An 11,543-nucleotide genomic window follows, 5' to 3' on the forward strand; every position below is an offset into this window, starting at 1 on the left:
GTTCCAATACTTAATTCAATCAGGATCTAATCTAGAATATCACAAACAAGATTGATGTCTTCAACCAGTTATGACTTCAATCAATCATGCAATTTCAAGTGATGATTAATCTAGTGCCAATCGACACTTGAATTTCACATAATGAACTCTTCCCCTTGGGATTTAACTTAGGGTATCTAGATTTTGGGGTCTCTAACTTCCCAATTTAAGGTTTATTCTTGTAACCAAGTTTCTTGGCCTTAAGTCAGTTTCTTTAACTTAGAGTTATTTTTGGTTTTTAAAATATTCTATCAGAGCTTCTAGATTAAAAACTGTATCCTTGGCTAGTTTCTTCAAGGTTTTGTTCTTAGTAAATTCATATTTAATTCCTTAGTCTTCTTTTCTATGGGATTAACATTAAAATTCCTCATGATTTCTCTTGAGATCTAGGTTTTCATAGTTTCCCTAACAGTTTTTAACCTATAAGATGTTCTAATAATTTACTGAGTAAATGCTTTAAGATTGCAATATTTCTTAAGAAACTTATCTTATTCCTATTGAATTTGAATAGAATTTTTTTAAAGAAAAACATGTTGTATCGCGATTAGTAAAGGGTAGTTATCCATGCCCCTGACTCCATTAGTGACTCTCATGCTCACAGCTCCAACTATTGCTTCCACGTTAGTAGGGTCATTCGCGATTTCCGCTTTTGAATTCTTTTTCATGACCATGACGGAAATATGATTCATAGAAGAAGAAGAACACAACAGTAATACTAGCTAGCAAAGGTGTAAGACTCATGACAATGATGATGGTTAGCAGGATTTGATGATGTAGACCTCGCGGATAGTTCTTCTTACTTCGTTAAGAGCAATACTTCTCTCTCTCTCACCTTGGCAAGCAAGGGTAAGAACAAGAGTAGCTCTTTCTCTAGTATAGAGCAAGAGTGAGAGAATAGGTATGATCTCTCTCTCTCTCTCTCTAATCGGTGGAATAGGGACGAGAGTAGAAGTATGAATTCTAACTGGATTGATAGAATAGGATAAAGTTCTTCATTGTCTTCTCTTCTCGGATTAGAGTAGAAGAGGATGAGAGACCTTTAGCATATCCCCTTCCTTGGGTTGAATGGAATGATGTGTGTTCGTCTCGCAAAATAAAGTCTCCTTCCTGATCAGCATCTCGTCCTCGTCAAGATTTCTCTTGTCCCCCTCCCTAGTCATCCCCAAGCCCTCAATTTATAGTTTTGTAGGGGGGGGGGGGGTATATAAGAGAGGATGCTTTCTTTTCAGCATTTTTCGATGACATCATCAATGATAAAGAGAGAATGCTTTCTTTTAGCGCTTCTAATGATATCATTGATGACATTAGAAAGGGAGCTCCATTTTTGTAGTGCGAAGATAAAAAATTACAAATATATGGGAGAGCCCTGTGTGGCACGTTGTTAGGCGGCCGTCACTCCAAGGATTACGACTAAAGCGGTGACTAAGATGGCAACCAAGGCATAGACCTTGGCATCTTGGCCTTGGCATACTTGGCAACGAGCTACGAAGGCTTTATTGGTATCATTGGATGCGCGTGACAAGCTCCCACTAGCTTCTAGAAAAATCTTCCTGGGAGGTCACCCATCCCAACAGTGTCATCATCCAAGTGCACTTAACTACCAAGTGGCTATCCACTAGGCTAGTTCTTTTTGTTGTTATATACTATAAACATAGTTTTAATAAGCTAGACTTGGGAGGGTCTCCCAAGTCTTTCTTCCATGAATTGGCATATAATAAATCATTAGTAATAATAACTTCATAATGAGAGTCAATTTCATAATTAGAGCTAGTTTTTTTTAAATGTGCAACATAAATCAATTTTCTTTGGAATGTATACGCACATTAAAATAAACTAAGTAATGGGGACATTACAACCCTATCTTTAAGTGCTCTCATAAATTTCAATTCGTAACTTAGATCACCGACCTTCTAAGAAAAACTGTAGCCTCATTTCCAAAGTACAAGTTCCCTAATGTTATGAAATCCAAGTTCTCCAAGGTTGAGCTTGAAAAATACTCTGTGTAGCCCTACAACTCACTTTTGCGACATGCAGTCCACTACAAATATCAACCTTTTGAACTGTGTGTGTTCCACATAATAACTCAGTTAGCAACCAAACTTTGTAGGCTTGTTCCTTAGGTGTAAAAGCTTAGTCTAGATGTGTTAGTTGACATTCACCATTAGAACCTCTCCGATTAACACTAGTTTTTAAAATATCAATTCTTTGCTAAACACTAAATTGCAGCAACATGCTTTTGTAACCTCCTCCTAGGTCAAATGGCCACATCATAATCACGCAATAAGTCAAACATACAAACCACATGCTTTCTCTCTTGGACCATATAGCCTCGATATCAAGTATAGCAACATACAGGAACCACTAGTATCAAAATTTTACTTCCTCTTCTTACATACATCAACCTCATGAAAGCTTCACTTGGATCATAAACCCGAAAATTTGCATCCTCCATAATCATTCATTCAATCTGTTCATGGTCATATACACAAATACATTGTTTTTTCTTTCTATCATCCTGCTCTGCTTACCCTACATAGAACAAAATACTGATGAAAGGCATAGGCATTCATCCACCCATGCTTTGCCACACGTATCCTCAACCTATCTAGATACTATATATCGTGCTGCATAATTTGCATCTTCAACTTTGTGCAAACATTTTGATTATTTCCCATTAGAACCAATCAAATCATCCATCTCATTTACATCTTGAGTCATTGTATTCTCTATTTGTAATGGAAAAGCATCGAACAAGACATGAGTATCCTATACACTCTCTCTCAATATGTTATCCGCATATACTAACAATGTATCATCTACATCCACAAGCTCTGTAGTTCAGTCACAACAACTTTAGTATGTATATCCTCATCAACTAAAGCATGTATATCATGTACTACACCAGTATTTGCAATACCCTCCATCAAAGCATCTTGCCTTATTCTGTGTGTGTAGTAGTAGTGCTGCAAATAATTGAATTTTTAGACAATACATCAATATTTTTACCCTTAGCTAACTCATATATAAAATCAACCCTTTTCAACACATCATATGTATTTTTCTATATGCTCTACAAATCAGGATCCTTTTCTACCAGCATCAAAGCATTAACTAGATCACTAAGAAAACGTCTCTTTCTCTTTATAATGTCAATGATTTCATCATGCAATTCATGCTTAGCAATACCAAGAGCCTCCCCAAGTGTGAATTCCACCTTGTTGTTAAGAATATGCTCTTCAAGCACTTTCTTGAGATCTGTTGCAGTCTCTAGATATCGCACAACAACTTCTAGCTTAGTTGCTTACCCTTTGGCTTTCTAGCATGATTCCCATCCTGCTTTCTTTCTTTTTCTATCTCCTCCATTACACGCTCAGGAGTAGGTTGCAATGAAGCCTTTGGTTTCTTAGAATTTCTTTGTGTCACCCTCTTTGATGTCCCTACAATGTCTTCATCTCTCTTCCTCTTATCTTCCACAATCACATCTATAGTAGGCACCTTAGCCAAGTGCACATACACTGAGTAAGATTCGAATGGGGAGTCCCAACTAGTCATGCCATGGATGCTTCTCCTTACATCAATCAATTCATTCTTTGAAACTTTTCTCTTTTCAACTACATGCATTGCATGAGACCATATTTCAACTTTTTGGATGACAATAACCTTTTTAGGTAGCTTCTCTATCTACAAACCAAAGGTAGCAGCATGCACTACTACATAAGTATTCTTGGTAGCTAGTTTCTCCAACAAATTTTGCATACAACCTTTTCCAATGTTTAGAGTAAGAGGTAAATAAGTCTCTTGTGCATGGATTTTCCCATTCTTCCAAAATATAACATGTCTTTCTAATGATAACCTACCTTTCTAATGCATCACAATAGTAATCACAGTCTTGTCTTTCATGCTAAGGGCTGTTATACCACATTCATCTACACACAAAGCCGTCACATGGAAGCTTAGGGGCTACTGCCTACCTTTTCTCATCCAACCATGTGACCTTTGGCTATAGGTCATACATTGCCTTCAGCAACTCATCCAGATCATCCACTTTTACTGTTAGAACAACAAGTTCAGTGTTAGGAACAACCACGGATACATGTGGCTTAATTGCACTTTCACGAGTCTTTCCAAAAGTAGTAGGAAAGGCCCTGACATGCAATCTTTCCCTTCTTCTCTGCTTCTTAACAAGTGTATTTACACCATCTTTGATATGTCACCATTTAGTTTTAAGCCTTGTTTGAGTAGATTGATCTTGCAATAGATCACCTAGCTTCTCTTGCAAAGCACGGTCTACAAGTTACAAAAACATCTCAAATTTTTAGGATTCTAGAGCATGTTGTTCTACAATATCCAACTACTCAAATCTACTTTTAAACTCTCGAAGTAATTTCATAGCTATGAGTCATTTATTTAGCTTATGAACCACTCTTGAAATGTTCAATAGGTAACCAAATTGGCATCTTCTTTGTAAAATTCATCTGAGTTCCTTCTTAAAAAGAAGCCAATCAGCATCATGTAGATACAATTTTATAATCTCTATGCTTTTAATTCGTACATAGTGATTCGCACAAAATAGTGTCTCCATGAAACTTGAGTCACCCCATAGAGTGCCATCTTCAATGCACACATATGCAACATGATACATTCCAACTATTAAATAGTTTCATCTCCTGCTCTACAGTCTGCAAAGCCTTATCACAATCGACTCCAATTTTACAAAAGCATGGATCCTTTCATAGATGATTTTAGTGGCTATATGTCACCAAATGGCTATACTTTTATTTTTTCAAACTTTTTTTTCTAAACTCAAGTAGGTTGAGTTATAACTCCAAAAAATTTTATTCGCAACATTTCTAAGGTATATCGAGATTTTGAAGGCTCTTTCACCATTCATGAGAAACAAATATTAAAATAAATATATTAAATTTTCTACAATATTTATAAATTATGGAATATATATAGAAACATTTGCCACATGTACATATGTACTCATACACATAGTACATACATAGACACATGTCACATACTACTTATCCTTGCTCCTTCTTTACATACTCATACACATGACTCACACATACCCCTCCGTACACACACATTACTTAGCATCACATCTACTCTTGTATTCATAAATACATATACACAATTCTTAGAACCAAAATTTTTGAGGTACTCATGGTCCAATAACTTGAGCTAGTCAAATTTTTGAAGCATGCATCTTGAAAGTTGCAAAGCAAGATAGAGCTCTACCTAAAACCTCGAGGATGTCACTGTGTACAGAAATGTGTATCACGTGAGTTCAAAAAAGGGGAATATAAAAAAGATAAGCCTACATATATACATTCATAGAAGGAAATATTTTAAGACGTATAAATTTATTCAGAGAAGGGGTTTTTATATTTCATATACATGGTTTTTATAGATATTCCTATTATAATGATGTCTATATAAATTACATTAGTATAAATATAAATTACGTATTGATATTATTGTAACATAAGTCTTAGCTAAAAAATATTGATGTATATATATTTGACTTTTATAATGATGTTTATAAATCGCTGTGTGTGTGTGTGTGAATGTAAATATATTGATCTTAGATAAAGTTGATGTCTATATAATATCAAAGTTAATCTGATATTTTTATATGTTCATGTATGTCCATCTTAATGATAGGTTTGTCATGTATCAGATTTTATAGTGGCTGTTACCATTCATTGAGGTGGTAGGGCCATGAAAGGTTTGAGCCTTGTGTTCCCCATACCTTCTTTTATACTCTCTGCAGGGTCTCTCAATCATGGGATTGTGCCTATGTGATACGAGACAAACATAAGAAAGCACCCATTGCACGTGGGTGTTCATAGTTGGGCATGTAGGCCGACACATGGCATCATAAATACATTCGCAAGGAAGGCTTGGAATGACATGTGTCCTCCCTCCCAAAGCTTCTTTCTAATAATAATAATAATAATAATAATAGAATATTAACAAGCCTCTCCGAGAACACCTGGAGATTACTAATAAACATGGAGAAGTGGTCAGATATCCCAATTGGTAGGCCTAAACAAGCGTCAAGAAATTTGGTCTGCCCATGTGTCATGACTAAATCTGCTTCACAGATAATTTCACTATTATGAAAATCTAGAGGGAAAAAAAGAACACAAAGAATGTGTAAATCTAAAACCTGCTTGGAGGGCCAAGCTTCAAACTCTTCTTCCTTAGAATTTCTATCTAGATAAGGATTGGTTGGAGGGCCTATCATCCCCCTCTCTGTGTTGTTCCTTCAAGCTCGCGGCTATGGTGCAGCTCACCGAGTCACCACAAGCTCCCCATCGCTTCGCCCTTGATATGCAAGAGGATGGCATTCAACTTAACATCGACTTCTCCCAAGTCAACCTTGATGACATTATCTTACGCCCCCCCCCCCCCCCCCCCCCCCCCGTGAAGATTTTGGGATCAAGAGGTGTGCATGGCTACCATTTTCTTGATGTCAAATGTTTCTAGAAAAGTACGAGAAGCTTGAGGGTGTGGTTTGGAAGATTTTTGGTCAAATTGGAGTTATTAGAGAGCATGGCCTTTGGATGCCCAAGGATGAAGAAACTAAAAAGACCAAAGGCTATGCTTTTATAGAGTACACAACGTCTCAGGTCTAGCTGGATTCTCAGATGTGAATGCCAATTTGTGGATTGTTGTTTGATTTATGTTTGTGTGATATACATAGAAGTCCCAGTTTGGATCATATATTTGGCATTTGAACTTATAATTTATACAATTTTCATGCTTTTAGGAGGCTCAAACATCTAGAGAACAAACTAATGGCTACAAATTGGATAAGTCCCATGTTTTTGCAATCAACAGGTTTGATGAATTTGACAAGTATATGAAAGTGCCAGATGAATGCCTTTGGGTGATTAAACATGCATGCTCTATTCAAAATTTGAAAGGAAAAACACAATTTTTTTAAAAATATTAATATGAAGGGGTTCCTAGCAAAGTGCTACCTTCCATCGTTGTACTAGCCCATACAGTAAAAAGCTTCATTCTCATCATACAGAGAAGCTTCCACTATTATACATCAAGCTTCTCCTTCCTATTTCCAACTATCCATTAACCCACTTCGGCTATACTACACATGCACTGATCAATTCTCCTTATTTGCTCCTCTCCTCTTGTAGGTGCATCTATACCATTCTAGATTGCTCAGGTATGATCTCATCTTGATTTATGTGTATTCAAGAAAATATTTTAACTTGGCTGATGTATGAACAAGGTTGAGATCGGTTTGTCGTTCGGTTTGGATCAAAGTCTGAAGTTTATTGGAATGACACCAAATTAGGGAAACCTGACCCTCTTTACCACTATTCTCTATAAGTTGAATTTTCTGCAGTTTAGATAGTTGTAGCAAAAGAACATGTTGTATATTGACAATTGGCTTTTGTAACAGTTTTGGACAGAGGGATTTGTGCAATGGTCTCCCCTTGAATCTTACCTTGCCACAATTCATAGACAAGGTGCAGCTACATGGGGTGGTGCCCAGACCTTTAACCAAATAATGGGATACATTCATCCTCAAGTATGACTCATCTTCTCTGTTTTATGGTTTGTAAGTTGGGAATGTTTTTGAATATGAATGTTGTCTCTTGTATCAATTCTGTGATCTTCTCTTTCAGGTTATGCTTATTGACTTCTCTCCAGGAGAGAAATATATCGTGACATATAGAAGTCATGAACCAAACAACCCTATAGATACACAAGTTATTGATGAATTTTATTTGTTCTTTGGAAAACTGCCTGCACAAGTGTTTAATGATGTCTAAATATGTTAATCCAGAGGGTGACACTTAATATTTACGATGTGAGGACTAGGAAAGTGCTTAGAGAATTTAAGGGAAGTGCAGATGATTTTGCAACTGGTGGAACAGGGGATGTGGCAGGTGTCTCTTGGCCAGTGTTCAAGTATAGTTATTCTCTGCTTATTCTATGTTTCTCTATTATCATTTTAAGTTAACTGAGATTAATGGAGGCTTTCTTTCTACTGCCGATGGGCAAGAGGCAGAGATGATAAGTATTTTTCTCGGATAGGCAAGAATGCAATCAGTGTGAATGAGACTGAGACCACGGGTCTTCTTGATAAGAAATATTTGAGAGTAGACAATGTTGTGGACTTTGGGTGGTATTAAAATCGAATATTTAGCTAGAGCACTTTCTTTTCCTAACCAAATTGTACAATTTGCTTGCTCATGGCCTCTATATTTGTATATGTGTGTGTTTTGATCATTCAAGTATATGTTTCCTCGGAGCAAATCAACCAGACACTATTGAGCCTCTTTCAATTCCTTATGCAGGTCTTTCTTGATACTTATTTGTGCTGTCTTAAAGGAATTTGATGCAATGTTCAATACTCTTCAAGAAAAACTGGAAAAGTACATGAATCAGTGGGAGGAATATTGTCGGAACTAATTGCTTCACATCTCCAGTTGAATCTTCCAGTATTAAAAAGGTGTGCAATTGAATTGTAGGCTTGTTATCACTCAGCTTTCCCATTTTTAAAGCTACAATTAAATTTTGTGCATGGTTATGCTTTCTTATGCCAGCACATACTAGTACAATGTTTGGTCAGGCAGTTTGTTGGAATTTACAAGCTTTTCTTTTCTCAATAGAATTCTTCTTTGCTTAAGAAGGAGACACATCATCCAGACACTGTATCAGAAGAGGAGCAACTAGATGCATAACTTGAATCAGTTCATAGTGAGCTACACAGTGTATGTTAATGTTTTGTGTTCAAGGCCAGACATGCACCTTGCAAGTTTCACTATACACATATGACTACACATCATTTTATTGTGCTTTGCTCAAACACTCTGGTTGGTATATGTGTGATAGGTTGGGAAATAGTTAGCAAGAATATGCAGGGAGCTACACAACTTGGAAATATTTTTAGCTGTAAAGAAAAAACATGAAGATGCTCTGCAAGATGATATAGTATAGCTTAAACATGAAGACCATCATGACATGCCACAAGGTACACATTTTTGACATTTCATTGTAAGTGATAGTTAAGTACATAAGGGTTGCAGACACATGGGGTTTGTGAGGCTTTTGTCTTGGAGTACATAGAGCTTTGGATGCTGAGAATGAAGTTGATGATTAGTACATTAAGTTTGGATCTATAAAAATGATATAGCTAGTGGAAAACTCATTCTATGCTCATGTGTTTTCCCGCATCACGAATTCCCGCACCCAAAAGAAGCCCATGGAAAAGTTTGAAATTGCAAATGCTTGCATTCCTAGTACAACTCCAAATCATTGAAAGTAGCTAAAGCTTGAAATTGAATTAAGTAATACCCACACCCAAAACAAGCCCATGGTAAAAGATAATTGTTGGTGATATTCAACCTTGCTAATAGCATTTTGGTCTTCAATTCATATTTGTAAGCTATCTCAAAGATGTGGTTATCGATTCTTCGGCCCTTCTTGTTTAAAAGGGGGATTTTGAGGATCATGAGGAGGTTCTTTAGGGATTATAGTGTCCTTTCTTTCATGTGGTGATCTCTTTTCTTTGTCATCAAGCTACCATCCCCTATTTCTTGCATGCCTATCCCATGGCTTTGGTTGCTCTTTTTTGGTGGGTTATGATGCCTTTAATATCCTTGCTATTGTCTCCCAGTTGGTTCATAAGCTTGGCTCACCCATTCTTGACTGGACATCCCTTAGGTAATCCATTCGAGGCCCATGTACTCCCCTTAGTCCTATGACTCTGTGAGGTGATTTACTATAGGTTCTCTATCCATCCGAGGGTATCATCCGTACTGGTGATGTTTCTTTGGTGCCTATTAGTGATGTTAGTACCTTGCCTCTATGGTCTAACCATTCATCAAGCTTTGTTTTTGAGGCCCTACATGTTCTTGACTTGGGCTTCTCTCTTCTCTCAAATATGGTCTTCCTAGTCTCGGGACTCGTATTGTCTACATTGAGCTAGCCGTCTTTGTTGCGGATTCTTCTAAAAGAAACCCTTTTGTGATAGGTTGGCAAGAGAGGGGCCTACATGACCTCATGTCAATCTCAAATGTCTCTATCAAAGGATATGCCACATGCAATACTTTACATCCATTAGATTCAGTCTGATCATGTCTAGAAAATTGTCCTACAGGATCACCCTACAGAAAATGGCTCGTATCTTTTGAACCATAACTCAAATCGCCAAACTTTAAAAAGAAAAAATGTAGCCCGCTCGTGATCTACAATTATCTGAAGACACCTAGACCAAATTCTAAATATTTCAGCACCTAATTTTTTTTGTGCAACTTGCAACTATTCATTATAGCATGTAGTCCTAGCTAGACATCGACCTTCACAACTTTGTATCTCCTACATACGAACTCGGATGTTAACCAAACTTTGTAGGACCCTTCCCAAGGTATAAAAACCCATTTTGGATGTGTCAATAACTATTAAACCTCTCCCGATTAAAATAGTTTTGGACATATTTAGTTCAGCCCTGCCTGTCCATTATAGTCTTCTACTTGGTCAAATATCCATTGGATAGTTGACCAAGAAGGCACACATACATGCAAGGCATCCCCTTTGGCTTTAAATAACTTGTATATCACATTGAATATGCCAAGATCAAAGATCCACATCGTTAACCTATGGTCAATCACATTAGACATACAAATATGGATTGAAGTCTGCTTCCATACACCCCCTCTCCCAAAGGGGGTTGGTTCATTGGATGCTACACATCCTTAATCTAGGCATGTTAGGTTTTGGAGAACTCACTAGTTGGGTAGAGAGGGTGTATAAGGAGGGCGCCTCACCTTAACTACGCCTACTGACTGATTGGCCTCATCAAATTGTAGTCCCTTTTTGTGTTGTAATCCACAATCAGCCCCTTTAGTAACCTCAACATGTGTCGTTGTTGTCATTAATGACTTCTTTCCCTAGATCACCCATCAAATTCTATCTAATAACATTAGGCAAGTCTTGTAGATTTTGGCACCAACAAGTGAAGCACTTTACATATCAATCAGTATTGTGAATTTTCTTATTTGTTTGGTGGCTGGACAAACTAGTACATTTGTTAATTCTATTAAGGCAGTGTACATATATTAGACCTTGATGATTGAATAGTGGTCCCATTTTCCCTCTTCAAAGAACTTTGGACTACATCTTTACACAGGTTGTTTCCATAGAACCCTTTTGTTTTAATTGTATAAACATCATCTCTAATCCTACAAATAGGAGTTTTCTCTAGTAGTTTGTTAATTGTTAGACGAACAAGGTGGAAAATCTAGAAAATCCAAAGAAGAAGACAAAGGCCAAGGAAAAAGTGAGACGGAAGACGAAGGCACGCCAAGAAAAATATGGAAACACAAGAAGTGCAAAAAAATCCTAAATCAAGGAAAAAGGCGCATGAGAAAAAGCGCGAGTCTATACTATTGTAAAAAAAGTGCAAGGTGCACCATGATTTATTTTAAGAGTGCCGGGCTCTCACCCGTGCAATTTGTAAA

General features: G+C 37.0%; 1 pseudogene; it reads left to right on the top strand.

Moving 5' to 3' along the window:
- Positions 1–6,330: 6,330 nt before the first annotated feature.
- Positions 6,331–8,493, top strand: LOC148033088 (eukaryotic translation initiation factor 3 subunit B-like; annotated as a pseudogene).
- Positions 8,494–11,543: the final 3,050 nt, after the last annotated feature.

The sequence above is a fragment of the Lygodium microphyllum genome, chromosome 8, assembly GCF_053477565.2.
Source record: "Lygodium microphyllum isolate KBCC chromosome 8, Lygodium_microphyllum_v1.1.10, whole genome shotgun sequence".
Taxonomy (NCBI): domain Eukaryota; kingdom Viridiplantae; phylum Streptophyta; class Polypodiopsida; order Schizaeales; family Lygodiaceae; genus Lygodium; species Lygodium microphyllum.